The 16,371-nt window shown below is 33.0% G+C and overlaps 1 long non-coding RNA gene across 1 annotated transcript; it reads left to right on the top strand.

Moving 5' to 3' along the window:
* The first annotated feature begins 359 nt into the window (after positions 1-359).
* On the top strand, positions 360-3,118 carry LOC141725054 (uncharacterized). Its single transcript, XR_012576988.1, has 4 exons — positions 360-396; positions 1,840-1,870; positions 2,652-2,705; positions 2,940-3,118. It is a non-coding gene; the product is annotated as an uncharacterized LOC141725054 (long non-coding RNA).
* The last annotated feature ends 13,253 nt before the right edge of the window (positions 3,119-16,371 follow it).

Here is a 16,371-nt window from a genome sequence, read left to right as displayed (position 1 = left end):
AAATAAAAAATGAATCCATATTCGAACTTAGTCGAAAATCTGAATATTTATTTATACATAGCATATTATTTATTTTGTTCGATTTCTAATTCATTTTCAAATATCCATCAACTGTGTCAAGTGACTTAATGACATCAATTTTGGATATTGGTGTAACGAGATTTGGATCAACCTTACGTGATTACTGAACATGATCCTTACCCCAATTTGATATGAGTTTTCTCCCCAAAATACACATAACATAGTAAATATTCAGTATTCCAGCATGATTTAAAAATCTTTATTGCTCAAGTGACCAATACATATTTACTTATATGTTTATGAATTATTTGCAGTAAACAATGAAGTAAATGCTCCAGAAAAGATGGATGTCTCTCCACCATGGTTTACCTATCGGTAATACTCCTTCATATATATTTTTCATTTATGCCAAAATTTTCAACACTACACTTTAGATGTTTTTATTATGTTGCTCTTATATGTACCCTTACATGTACCCTCGTATGTACACGCTACCAATTCCATGCCAATATATTGAACCTGAATTATTACAAATAGAGTTGGCTATAAATGTGTAAATGGTGAACAAACTGGCCTGATAACGACATGGTTTATTAGGAACTCGAACTCGAATATAAGAATGTGTGGGTTAAGCTAACGAGCTCAGGCCGAGCTATTAGCATGTGTGGCTTGAGCTCGACACGAGATCATTAGACTTGAACTTGGCTAGTTAAATCTAAAAAATTTGACATATATCCCGATTATTAATATTTTAAGTTTAAAATTACACTTAAATATGTAATCCATAAATCATTTGAGAATAATAAATTCAAATTTAAGCTTTTTCAGTTGTGTTGAAAGTGATAATTATAGTGGTTCTAGTGGGCGGGTTTGAACTTTTTTTAGATAATAAATATTATTTTTCACAAGCTGTTCGTTAACGACACAAATATGTATTGGCTTATTTTCATTTCATGAAAGATCGTGTATGGCTCTATTATTTTAGAAACTTGAGGTTGATACATATTTTTGCGGTAGCTCATCTTGGCTTGTTAAGAATAATATTAAACTAAGGAACAATTATAAATTAATTAAGAATATGCTTTATTTTCATTTTTATTGACAAGAGATAATTGATCAATGTAATCCTTTCATTATGTTTTCTACTCGTGAAAATACTCCAATAGACAAGCCACCGAATTAGATAATTACCTCAGGGAGACAAGAAGATAGTGAGCAAGATGACGGTTGGGTGGATCATTATAATGAGAAAAGGAATGATGTTAGTTATATATACACAATTATTCTATATTTTTTGGACAATATTTTCTATATAATTTTGCCCAATATAAAAATTGACCAAAAATTTGCATTAGGACGAATAGAAATGAATTATGACGAAATGTCACTCTTGCATTTCTTGAATGCTGAAAAAAATATTTCTCAAACTTGTTTCTTGATCCTTTACTAAACAATGCGGGAGAATGGAAGATGCCAAGTACGACAAAACAAATTTAAAAAAAATTCATGTTTAAATAAAAGTAAAAAAACAAAATTTAAAACTCCCTTAGTAAACTGAAGTTAGGATTGATTGCTAGATCAAGTTCGTAGAAATAAACAACAAAAAAGAATCTAGGGATACCTTTAATTGATCTTTATACTAAAAATTAATAAGTGTGATAGTATAAGGAAGACATATATGTGGTCAAAGTCGTAATATGTAGCTAGCTATTAGGGAACATTATATGGAAATGCAAACTTCATATTTTCATGTTCTTGTTACCTTCTGTTACTAGTAAAAAATGTTTGTGTCCTCTGATTTCCCTTTCAATCATTCAGGAAAGCATGGGGTTTTCGGACATGATCAATGGTGAGTACGCCATCATGCACACACATACGTACCCATATGACATGTTGTATTGCAAAAATTATTAGTAATAATAAACATTGGTCATATCTCTTAGGAAATATGTTGTTATCATGGTTCGCTTTCCTTCTGAAATTTATTTTATAAATCCCTACTTAGATTTCACATGTGCTCTGTAATTGTCATAACATAATTGTGGTTGCCAAATTTCTTGAACACGTTTTTAACTTAATACACAAAATATCAGATTCAAATATTCCAACACATAATACAAATTACATAAAAGCTGAGACAAAATTGAAAAGTAAAAAATATTGTAACCAACTTGTAGTATTGATTATATATTTTTCATGTGCTGCCTCCGTCCATTAAAGAAAATTAGAAAAAATCATAAATTTATATCAATGTGCCTATAAATTCTGAATTTATAGTCACGTGTTAGACTTTCTTGCTAATATGAAGATAGAAAAATTATTTAGAATGGTTGGTAGTTTATCCAGATTAAAGGATCAACTAAAAAGGTACTGTTATTACTTAACTAACAACGATCTTTTAGTAGGGATCTTACAACACTATATATATTATTAGGATTCTAAATCTCAAATCCTGGATGAGACGGGAGTGTTAAAAAAAATAGTAAGATTTGACGGAATATACATGTGTACGTGACTACATACATATAAATGTAACCCCTCTGTTCTCATTCTTGCATAGCCATCAAGCACTCCATTTCTTTCTTTTTGTTTGCTTCATATTTTAATTCTCTGCTCATATTTTATTTCAGGCACTTGAAGCTTTGCTAAATATAGTTCGGTTCCTGAGGTTTCTTTTTTGTCAGGTATTGTAAAAACACAAAACACAATCACATTTATCTCCTGTACATGCACTTCAGAACAAATCTCTCTCTCTCTCTCCCGCTCTCTCTCTCCTTCTCTCTCTCTCTCTCCCTCTCTCCCTCTCTCTCACTCTCCCTTAATAGTACTCTTTATGAAATACATGTGCTTTATGTATGAGCTTCTGCAACTGATCGATCAAATTTGAAATTTAATTAGGATGGTTGATGTTGTTACAGGAACTAATTTCGGAATATTAGTCTGCTACTACCATCAAGCTCATTGATGCCTACCACTTCCAAGTTCACTCTGCAAATTCTTTGTGATTGTTTAACCCTCATGTCTTCAGGTTGCAACTTGTACATATATATGTCAACTTTTTTTCAACAATTTGGTTTTCTTTACATATGTTTAGTTTTATCAAGAATTGTGATGATTGATAATGCCTATGTTGATCACATTCTAGAGTTATTAAACATAGAAAATATTACCAGTTTCCCAATATTAACTATGTAACTTCTACTTATTGAACCAATTCCTTATTGAAAAACTCATTACAATCTACATGTATGTAAGTGTCTTGTTAATTAATGGTTAATATCAATAAGCAAAGCAAACTACCTTGGTAGAGAAAGATGCTATAATTGTTTAGCCCCATATGATATAATCATATATAATGTATTTAAGCAATTCTAGTGTTAAAAGTTTTCTATTAATTTTTTTTGAACCAATATGACACCATTGATTTTATTCTCATGACAGTTTAAAAAAAAAGTTATGCAAAAATTCATTTATAGACAAAAAAATTACATGAAATATTTCCACCACATCACTACAACAAAATAGGCCAATTACGACCGCCATCATGAAAAATTATAGTTTTAAAATTTCAATGCTAAAATGGTTTTAAATTGAACCCTAAATATAAGTTATAAATTATATGTACTATTATTAACATGATATTAAATAAAATTTAAAATTGTTCAAAAAATATTTTAAAAAAGAGTACTTAAAAGATTGTAGCATGAACTTTGTTTTAATCAAAATCTTATGCCAAATATGTGTTATCATTACACACATAGATTAAGAATCGAGCACTAACAAACTTTGAGCCAATAAATTACTATTTATGATCATATTAAAAATTCCTAAATATAAGACCATTACAATTTAACATTTTACTCCTTTTCTTTTAGCCTTTTCTTTGCTTTCTCTTCTGATGATGCATAGGTGATATGGGTGAACCCGCTGGACGGTTTAGAGGATAAAAATGACCCAGCACACTTACCTGGGTTTGTAAAAATTTTAACGGGTCAACATAAAACTATACTTTTGACCCAATCCTATTATTTATATATTGGGTTGGATCGGGTTGGTTCAGGTTGGGTCAAACCCCCTTATCATGGTTCGATTCCCAAATAAGAATAGAAAATTAAAATCTAACATTAATACATGACCAATGAAAATTCTAAAATGTAATTCGAAAATGAAATTATTTTTCACATGGGAGTATGACTAGAAGACCGGAATAAAAAAAATTGACAATCGAACATAAAGTTCTTGATGAGTTGTAGAAAGAGTATATAAAAGTTCAAAAGATTATACATCACTCGCTATTTAAAAAAATAAAAAATCATACTACTATTATGATTTAAACAAAGTTCATTTAAAAAAAGACATATCCTTGCAAGTATTTTGAGTATATAATTGCAGTAGCTTCTTTATCTGACATCAAACTGTTTCGAGGATTTTACTATAATAATGTATTTTGACTTTAGTTAAAACTTAGTTTTACATAATGTATGTAAATTAATTTATAAATTATATATATATATTACTATTATATAAAAGACAAAACATTGAAAGTTTTTTATGGTACCTGTTTTATAGTACACGATTGTTGTGGAACAAAAACCTGAGTGTGTTAGTTTTCAATGCTAGGGTTGGTGAGCTTCGAGGTTTAATGGTCGCTCTTGCGTTCAGGACTATCGATCCTTGCAAGATGCATACGCATCTATGTGTTGTAGAGAATCAAGCCAAAAACGTAGTTCTAGGTTGAGGGGTAGAGCCCTTTATATAGAGGTGAGTCCAGTGTTAGACTTTTGTTGGGAGACTTGGTTAATAAGTCTCCAACTTAGATGGTGATTATGAGTCCTATTTAGGAAGGAGCTCTAGAACCTTCTGTGTAGGACTTTGAGTCTGTTTAGACCATATGTCTCTACTCTTTCAGCCGTATTGAGCCTAGTCCTTGAACAATTTGTGTTCTTGGACCTTGACGACCTGAGCTGGTGGGCCTTGCCTAAATGGGCTGTCTTGATCTTACTACGAGCTTGGACCAGACATGTCTATACTGGACTTCAGACAAGAAGCCCAAGTGTAATTAATGCGACATTAAATGTGTCTTTAGGATGTATTTTCTATCCATATCATTTGCCCCCCAACTTCCATGAATACTGCTCGAGTTTTCGTGGAAGTTGTAATGGTCTATTCGCGACTCGGGGTACTTTCGGCCATTCTTGGGTATCGGCCCTTCATGGGTATCGGCCCTTCATTGGTATCGGCCCTTCATGTGTGTCAGCCTTTCATGGGTATCGTAGTTTTATTGTAAAGTGTGGAGCAACCTACATATTTACAACGACTTATTAGTGCAAGTACACACACTTAAGGCCTTTGCACAGGCTATTTGAATAGTGTTTAACACTAAACGGCCCTATCCGGGGCTAAAAACCGAGCGTTTATCACCCCTTAACCTTCGACAAGGTTAATTATAAGGTGAAAGCTGCTAACTGTCCCTAATCTGGGCTAATCGGCCCTAATATGGGCTAATTTCCATGCACAAGTTGCTAATTAGGCTTAAAAGAGCCTAATTTTAAGCTAGAATGCACTAATTGGCCTTAATAGAGGCTAATCGGCCCTAATCGGGGCTAATTAAGACTAATCAGTATGTATAAGACACTAATTATCCCTAATTCACACTAATTATAAGAGTGACTGGGTTAAATGACCATAATCTGGGCTAATTTCATCACAAAAATCACTAATTCCCCATAATTTGGGTTAATTACGCCTAATATACACTAATTAGCCCTAATCTAGGCTTAATTTCACTAAATGGCCCTAATCTGGCCTTAATCTTAAAACCTTAAAATTTAAAAAAATTTCAAAACTTTTCTGATTTTTTTTTCATTTTTTTCGAAATTTGTCAAAAGGGGTTACCGGGGTTGTGCAGAACCACTTGTAGCAGGACTCTACAGGAGGCTCTGCTCGGCCTCATGCCCTTAAATGTGGGCTACTCGGCCACTTTGAGGAGAACCTCCTGGTCGGCCTTTTGGTGGTTGCCCAGGGGTTCCTGCCCCTAACTTTTTTTTTGAACTTCTCACTAAGAGTTCACGGTTTCTACATACCTTTTCATGCCTTTGCTTCTGATGGTTGTCCATGGAATTAACTTCATGGTTGCCTTTAAGTTCCGCAGGGCTCTGTTACGACTGTTTCGGTGAACGTTCTGTACTCATTCTAGCGGACGTTATGTACTCGTTCTTGCTGAATGTTCTGTGTTCTATTGAACTTGTATATATAGAAAGTCTTATACTCCATCGAATTTGTCCAAACCTCCTTCATAGGATGTTCTATACTCCAACAAGCTCATTTTCGTGGACGTTCCAGTCTTCACAAAACTTGGTTTTGCTGAGAGTTATGGTTTTCGAGAAATTTCCTAAGGACCTCTCAAGAGGGTCTCCGGAACAACTTTTGAAGGCCTTATGGTTCTCCTACAGGAGTTTCTGGTCGGCCAAAAGGCCTCAACTTGAGGGCTGGTCGGCTGGCAGTGCCCCGGGGGCAAGTTGTGGCCGTCATGGCTCTCCTACAAAGGCTTCTGGTCGGCCAAAAGGCCTCAACTTGAGGGCTGGTCGGCTGGTAGTGCCCCGGGGGAAAGTTGTGGCCGTCATGGATCTCCTACAAAGGCTTCTGGTCGGCCATACACCCCCTATTTTTGAGCTAGTCGGCCAGGAGTACTCTGCATATAAGTTGGGGTCATCACGGCTCTCCTACAGAGGCTTCTAGTCAGCCATATGCCCCCCATTTGTGGGCTGGTCGGCCGGGAGTGCCCCGCACATAAGTTGTGGCCGTCACGGCTCTCCCACAGAGGCTTCTGGTCGGCCATATGCCCCCCATTTGTGGGCTGGTCGGCCGAGAGTGCCCCACACGTAAGTTGTGCCTGTCATGGCTCTGATACGAAGGCTCTTGGTAGGCCAAAATGCCTCAATTTATTGGCTGTTCGGCCAGAGCTTCCCCGCATGCAAATGATGGCCATCACGGCTCTGATACGGAGGCTCCTGGTAGGCTAAAAGGCCTCAGTTTGTTGGCTGGTTGGCCGGAGCTTCCCTGTATGCAAATTATGGCCATTATGGCTTTGATATGGAGGAGAACGTTTTGTTCTCGTACTCGTGAGTTCAGCTGAAGAGATAATCTTGTCTTAATTTTCATTAATTTTTCTAATCATGGTGATTAACATAATTGTCCTTTAGTTAAGACTAATGACTTGTATTTGGTTTCAGCCAGGCTTTTTTTGGAAGACTGATACGATAAGCGATGTCATGCATCGCTTTTCTCGTTTATTATGTCGTCCTTTCTTGCCTTTCTATCGCTCTTCTTCATCATTTCCGGTGTTATTTTAGGGAGGTACCTGCTAGCGCGAATTAGGCAGACTTATGACCTGATGTAGCAGGTGACCTTTTTTCTATAAAAGAAGATGATAAGTGCTCATTTTTATTCACACCTTCATTCCTTACCTTCTCAAATTCTCAAACTCTCTCAAGCTTGTATCTTTCTCCAAGCTCTTCAGGAATGTGTGGCGAACAAGGTCCTAGCAAGTCCTCTTTTTCTCAAAAGGAAGCTCTACACAAGAGGGCCACTCTCTGCTCCCTCCAAGGTATAGCTCATATTTCCCCCTTCTCAATTGACCGTTGTTAGAACAGTCTAAAGAGTATGTTAGATGGGAGGGCAGACGAGTACCCTAGTACCGTCCATTTCGACGCGTTTCATCACAGAAGTATGCTCCGTGAGAAGGATGTCGAGGAGATTAAGTCAATTTACTCCTGGCCCGACTGCTTAAGGTTTCGTAAAGCTAAGCCAAGTGAGAGGGCTTGTAACCTTTGCCACCAAAGGCTATTTCTATTCAAGGCGGCCCTTAAGTCCGGGCTAAGGTTTCCCCTGCACCCTTTCATTCTGAGACTTCTAGCTAAACTCAAGATTCATCCATGCCAGCTCTACCTAATGAGTGGTCTTTTATAATTTGATTCATAGTGTGATGTCTTGACTTAGGCATCCCCTTAAGTGTGACGATGTTCCGTATTATCTTCATGATGAAGCCTTCTCTTTTGAATCAGCCTGTCTAGGTTGTGATACAACACAGAGTCCACATTCCTCATATGTTGAACACCAGTTTTCTCAATGACTTGAACCACAAGGGAAACAAGAAGTTTGTGGTCGTTGGGTGGAAGGATGGAGACTGGGGGGCATACTTCCGATGTGACTTTAGCAGCCCAGTTGATAGTTCTCACTTAATTCTCAACCTTTCTGATGCCGAGCTTCTAGCCAGAGATCTACTCACTAAAGATGATGGGGTAACCCCTTATTGGGAGTTCATAACAGAAGTCAAGCTTGTGGAGCTGGCCTTAGTTCCCTATCTATTGAGGTTATTTATCTTTGTTTCTCCTTAACTTTGTGCAAGTTTATTTTAATATCTGCTTTCTTTTCTTCTTATTTCAGCTGTAGAGGCTCTCGATGCCAAAGCCAAGCCGAGCGATGCTGTTACGGGCAAGATGGCCAGAGATGCAAATAAAAAGGCCAACCATATTCCTAAGGTTCCTGCATTCCTTGAGGCGTTGGGATCTGGTCAGAAGAGAACCAAAGATTTTGACGGGAGTGACAGGACCCCTTTTGAGCCGGGATGGGGTATCTCTTCCAGCGACTCCGTATTCGGCATCCCGGGCCTTGCCCTTGAGTGGTCGAGGAACTGAATCACTCCTCCTGACCTCCTATTCATCTCTTCTGGTGAGAAGCTTCTTGAGGCCGAGATGCTGGGGGCTCACGCCCTCTATCAGGTAAATTTTTATTTAAGTTTTCCTTTTTTTAGAACTTGGAAAGTATTATAGGAATCACTCCTTGGGGGCTCGGCCCTTCATACTTAAACTTTTTATAACTATACTCATACTTTCTTTGTCAGGCCAATGCCTACTTCGTTGCATCCTCTACTCAGGCTGCCAAGATGAGAGGCAACTATGCTGCACTGCAGACTTCCATGAACAAAATGACTGTCTCCGTGGGGGAGTAGGAATCCAAGGCTCATGAAGTGGAGGGAAAGCTCGCCGTTATGGAGAGGAAATATGCTAGCTCGGAGGAGAAGAGGAAGAAGGAATGGAAAGACCTCGAGGGAGCTTATCACAGATCCTCTAGGTTCACCAAAATGATGGACGAACATGATGATGAGATGCGTCTTGTTAACATGGCCATGGGTTGGAATATGGGAATCAAAGACGCTCAAGGCGTATGGACGGATGTGGTTGATCCAAGCCTTCTATCTTGCCCCTGGAAACTACCTACCATGGATCTATCCGTACAAGCTTCTGGATCTGTGCCCTCGACTCCTCGTATGAGGTCTCAATCGAGTTCTAGTCACGGGGGTTCCGGTTCCGGTTCTAAGGGTAAGGCCCCCTCGGGTAGCCCTAACTCAGAGCAGCCCTTCATGGGAAGATTGCGGAGCCGATTCCAGGGAGGAGTGGTTCTTCTTCTAAGGAAGGCTCGGATGTCGAGGGGGAGGATTCTTCTGATGAGTGAATAACGTGGCCTTGCATGGCCTTGATTGCTATATGTGGCTTTTATTTTTAGAACTCATTGATTTGAACCTTATTGGTCTATAACTTATTGGTCCTTCGGGACTCTAACTTATGATCCTTTGGGATCTTTTATCTATGCACTTCGTTTAATTTCATTTCATACTTATCTTTTATTTTCGGCATTTGGTCCTTCAGGATTTGCATTCTTTATATGCTCCTACTTAAATAAATTGGTAGACAAGATGATAGAAATAAACTTGCATAGATAATATCTCTAAGAAATGGGTTCAACCCTTACATAAGATGGTTTCGTCGACATTATTTATAAACTTAATACTAAGTACTAGGAACCTGTAGTGAATGTCCTAAACATAATAAACCTTCAGGTTTGAAGCATGCCAAGTGCGAGGCACTTCATCACCATTCATGGTCACTAACTTGTATGATCCTCGTCCCAGTGTCTTCCTGACCTTATAAGGTCCTTCCCAGTTGGGGGCTAGCTTTCCTCCCTACCCTACTCCAGATGCCTCAATCTTCCTCAAAACCATATCTCCCTGTTGAAAAAACCTTTCTTAAACCCGTCTATTGTAATAAAGGGAGGCTCTTCGTTGATGCGATGACCTCGTTAATTATTTATATACCGTAGTCGTAGTAGCACTGACAATCATACATATATATTTTTACTCAACAGAGCATCAGTCATGGATGTGACATAAAAATAATTCATATATCGCAAAGACTAACTACTCATATTCAGAAGTTTTTTCCAAGAATATGAAGATAAATTTGTTATAATATCATCATTCAAATTATTTTGATGTTTCTTTCAATTATGATTATAATATTTATTTTTATTGTAACTTGATAACATTGTATATTATTTTTATAAAATTAAATATTTTCAATTTGATGAATTTTTTTAAATATTAGTTGAACTTGTTAATCCTTCAAAATATCGACTAATATTATTTTTTTTAGTTAGATAGCATAACATGGATTAAATCAAATAGTAGAATACATTATAGTGTTAACCTTTTTCAAATAATTGAAAATAGTTGTACAATATTTTCCAACACTAAATATTTTTTTGAAATTTATTATTGCTAATTTTAAATATTTTTTTTTCAAAATATTGATTTCTATAATTTTTCAAGTTTCTTATTTATATATATATATGAGTTAAGTTCTATTGAGTCTTTGTTTTTGGTTGAGTATGGGAGTCCATATATGTTCTGCAAGTAATATAGTACAATTTTTTTTGTAAAATGTATTATAATATGAATCATGTTCTACAAATATCACTATTTTAATAAATATCTTGCAAATCTTATACATTTGACAGGTTGAACATTGTAGAACATATGATTTTATAAAATATGATCAGTTTGAAGAACATACATATTCACGTTGTAAAAAAAGTAAATATTCAACTTGCTGAACATTAATGATGTAACACACGTTTACGTTATGTAGTTTATTATTTGAGTTTTTAAATTATTGGAAACATAAAACATGAACCATTAGATTGGATTGTAATATAAAGTTAGGATTTTGGACTCGAGAACTCCAAAAAAGGGACTTTATGTATATGATTATTTATAATAACCATATCAAATTGAATAATATAAATTTAAATATTGGGTCAAGTTCCAGAAGTAAATATTGTAAAACCAGTCAGTTAGTAATTTTGATACATAATATCAATTGACTTGATCGTATAAAGACCTCAAAAATATTAATTTTATTAATATAAGATATTATAAAATTTATCCTTATTGGTAAGATATTCTCGTCGAACTCGTAATTTAAATTTATTAAACATAGATAGTGATGATGTATTTTCGGCTCTATCATATAGTCAAATTTCGAGTATTTTTTCAAAATGGGTAAAATTCTGATTTTGAAGTTAGTAATTTTGATACATATTATCAATTAAATTGCTTTTATAAAAATCTCAAAGATATTAATTTTTACCAACATAAGATATCACAAAAATTTTCTTTGTTGGTAAGATAGTCTAGTCGAACTGGTAATTTAAATTAAACCCAGCTAGTGACGTGATATTTACAGGCACGTCATTTAGTCAAATTTCGAGTATTTTTTAAAAAATTGGTCAAGTTCTAATTTTGAATTCGAAATAAATCGAAATACGCTAATTATAACTTAACTAAATATGTAGTACACATATACAATATTTATATAAGTGTATCTCTTTTTAACATATAAAAAAATTTAATTATATGTACAATTTATTTTTTATTAAAAATATAAAATGTATAAGACTTAATTTTCAAATTAAAAATTATATAATAAATAAGGGAATGATCCGTTTATATACTATGCTTAATTTTATATCTCAAATTCAATTGTTCAAAACTAATTTCACAAATATTTTAGTAATCATGTTTAAAGTTAAATAAATTGTCGCTATTTACGACACTGACATATTATGTATATGATAAAAAACTTAACTAATAGTGTGGTGTGGTGTTAAGTTGATATGGTTGTGAATGTAAAGACTCGGTTCAATTCTTCCCAACAACCTTTAAATTTGGTTGGTAGTTAGTCTGGTCACCGTAATTATAATAATATTTTAAATAAAATACTCTCATAAATAGATAAATATTCATAACAAAGTTATAACATGTCTAATGATTTTGGTTAATACAAAATAATATATTAAATTCACCCGGCCGGGCTAAACAAAATTATAGTATTGATCCAAAAAACTACATTTAGTTAGTTGAATTTGAATAAGCGGGCTAAAATAAAATAATAAATATTATTGATCCCGCTAAAAACATTATATTATTGGATCAGACTATAACAAAATATACATTTGAAAGGAAATTCGTAGGGTCGATATAATATCATCAAATTAAAGCAAAATAATCCATAATATTCGTTCGGTCTAAAATAAAATAATAATCTTCCCGAGCTAGAGTAAAATTAAATAAAACAGTAAGTGTAATTAACTGGATTTGGTTGATATAACGGGTCTTAAGCTAATATAATTTTTTGTCATTAACACATAAAATTTTATCATTGATTGGGGTTTAAACATATTAAGCTAACATAAATGTGAATATAGTTGGTTGAATTTGGTCGACTAATGACAATTCATATACTACTGATCTCATATAAAATTTATCTTTTAATTAAATATAATATTTTTTCATAAAAACACCTATAAATATCAATAAAAATATAAATTTCAATCATTACATTATTTTTTAAAACTATAGTATCACTAATTTACAAAATAAATTCTTAATAATGTTTGAATAAATAAATTGATTGTTGTTTTTTCAAAGTAAATTATTACATGATGGTTTCGTTTGCTTGGGTAATTACAAATTTATATTTGATTGTTACAGCATAGGAAAAAGAAATTGTTGGAATTGGGACACTGTCAAGGGAGATGACGGTTGTTAGCAAGAGTGTACTTGTGCATAATTGGGGTTTGTTACGATTACTTTAAGATACAGGAGGAATATTATGATTAGGAGTTTATTTTTGTACTGATCAAGGTTCTATTAAGTCCTAGCTATCCTAATGGAGGTTATGCTTTAGTTTAAAGAAGTATAGTTTGGAAGTTATACTTTAGTTTAAAGAAGTATCCCTGACGCACAAACAGTTTGGGGTTTGAAGGCACTATATGGACCGTAGATAAAAGGCATTAGAGTCTACGATATCATAGTTACTTTTATGTGTTTTCTTTGTTCCTTATATCTAATAGCTAGTGTCGTCCAATGCAGTATGTATGGGTTGCAAATACGTTATCTTATTAGAGGATTTACATAGATATTAAACTGGAGCATAGTCTGTATTTCAATGCTCTTTGTTCTGTCTTACCTATGATCAAGAGGGTGTCATACCTAAAAATAGAGTAACACTCTATGGACATATCTAAACCAAGAACAAAGACGTGGCTAGAAATTCAGGAATAAGTAAAGGTTTGTGATTATTGGACTGATTGGTGCCTCCTAATTTTGATAATACTCTTTCATTGATTGTTATATTGATGTAATATTAGTACTGTTACATTTTTTTCTTCCTTTGGAACACTTGAACTGTTTCTTCATACGAATTAACTATGGATGAAATTCCTATGTGCATAATGTTAGAAGTAATGTGTTTTTAAAGACGTAGTTATCCTATATAAATCTGCTTTTAATATCCAGGAAAATGAACACTAGCAACTGCTTACAATGATATTTGTATTTATGCAATTGCATGTATTTATAATGATAATGATATAGGCATATGGAAGGAGGGAGAAATATTTGTGAAATCTTATAAAGGATACTGGATATATAGTACCAAGACTGGTGGCTTGAAATTTAAACTATTTTCTGGTTTGAGCAATGGTGCTGCACAAATTCCGAGTCAGACTGGGAGTCTGGTTTCCATCTAATATTATACAGAAGTTTCCTAAGGCCAACTAAATTTCTGTTAGTGACTTAAGTTCAAATTTTAAGTAATTAAATGACTTCTATCAATTTCTGTTAGTTGAATAAAAGCAACGTTAATGAATTGTAATTACACACAAGTTCTATGGTCATTTTTCCCTTAACGAGTGTCTACTCCATTTTTTTATTTTACTTTAATTACTTTTCTTCTTGGTCTCGATTACAACCCCACCGACACCGCCGTACACCGCCCCGTTCGTCTCCAAAATACCTTTCCCTTCCTTCGCTCTTTTTTCATATACACAGCTATATATACACATAAGTAACGATCATTACAAGAAAACAAGGCTGAATAGCATAATTGGGGTCAAATTCAACAACTTTCGGTTGAATTGAATGGCACGGCTAAATTCAACCGCGTGTAGTCGTATTTATGCGGTCGAATTTAGCAACAAATTCGAACGTATGCAGTTGAATTTAGTCGTGCTCTTAAATTCAACCTCATCCGGTCGAATTTGATAATTTGAAATGGCCGGAAATTTTCCGTACTTTTAAAACATTGGTCGTAAAAGTGGGGAGAAATTTTACGCTATTCTGAAAATTGTAATTTAAGTGGAAAATAGTTGTATTTATCTATTATTACTGCATTCCGATATATATATTATTTTAAGAATTTTATTATTTTTAAATAAATTAATTGAGTAACTTGGTAACTTTGTACAACAACCGTTGTATCAAAAAGAGTGCATAGCGATTTTGTTAGAGCTATTTGCGAACAGAGTTGTTCGCGAAATATATTAAGATTTAAATATTTTAATGATATCATAAAAATTTTAGAAAAAAATTAACGTATTTGTTTCGATATTTTAATAGTGAATTAGTATTTTGACCACTACTTTTTACTAGTGTTTAGTTTCATACTCATGTTTCGATTTTTTAAAAATGTTTATGAATGATCCATCCTTACAGATGTCAAGATCTATATATTTTATTGATATGATAAAAAATTTAGAAAAAATAAATATATTTGATTTGCTATTTTAAGAGTCAACTAGTAATTTGACCAATACTTCTTACTTGTATTACTCTAATACAGATGTTTCAATTTTTTAAAAAATGTTTATGAATGATCCACCTTACAGATCTCAATATCTATATATTTTAGTAATATGATAAAAAAATTAGAAAAAAATAAATGTATTTGATTAGCTATAATAAAGGTCAACTAGTAGTTTGATAAGTACTTCCTACTAATGTTAGTCTAATACCGATGTTTCGATTTTTTAAAAAATGTTTATGAATAATCCAATCTTAAAGATGTCAATATATATATATATATATACATATATATATTAGTGATATGATAAAAATTTTAGAAAAAATAAAAGTATTTGATTTGCTATTTTAACAGTCAACTAGTAGTTTGACCAGTAATTCTTACTAGTGCTAGTGTAATACCGTTAGTGTAATACCGATGTTTCGATTTTTAAAAAAAATCTTTATGAATGATTCAACCATACATATGTCAATATCTATATATTTTAGTGATACAATACAAATTTTAGAAAAAATAAATGTATTTGATTGGCTATTTTAACAATCAACTAGTAGTTTGATCAGTACTTCTTACAAGTGTTAGTCTAATACCGATGTTTCAATTTTTTTAAAAATATTTATGAATGATCTAACCTTACAAATGTCAATATATTAGTGATATGATAAATTTTTTAAAATAAATAAATGTATTATATATATATATTACTTCTTACTAGTGTTAGTTGATGTTTTGATTTTTTTAAAAATGTTTATGAATGATACAACCTTACAGATGTCAATATCTATATATTTTAGTGATATGATAAAATTTTTAGGAAAAAATAATGTATTTGGTTTGCTATCTTAAAAGTCAACCTGTAATTTTACCAATTACTAGTGTTTAGTCTCATATTGATGTTTTGATTTAAAAAAAAAATTATAAATGATCTAACCTTACAGATGTCAAGATCTATATATTATAGTGACATGATAAAAAATTTCGAAAAAATAAATATATTTGGTTTGCTATTTTAAGAGTCAACTAGAAGTTTGACTGATACTCATTACTAGTATTAGTCTAATAGTGATGTTTAAATTTTTTGAAAAATGTTTATGAATGATCCAACTTTACAGATGTCAATATCTATATATCTAGTGATATGATAAAATTTTTAGAAAAATAATAAATTTATTTGATTTTCTATATTAACAGTCAACTAGTAGTTTGACAAGTACTTCCTACTAATGTTAGTCTAATACCGATATTTCGATTTTTTACACAATGTTTATTTATGATCAAATCTTACATATATATATATATTTATATATATATATATTTATATATATATTAGTGATATGATAATTTTTTTTTAAATTTGTCCAAACCTCCT

Source organism: Apium graveolens, chromosome 5 (genome assembly GCF_009905375.1).
Source record: "Apium graveolens cultivar Ventura chromosome 5, ASM990537v1, whole genome shotgun sequence".
Taxonomy (NCBI): Eukaryota; Viridiplantae; Streptophyta; class Magnoliopsida; order Apiales; family Apiaceae; genus Apium; species Apium graveolens.
Note: the sequence above shows the minus strand (reverse complement) of the source record. Positions and strands in the feature narration are given on the sequence as shown.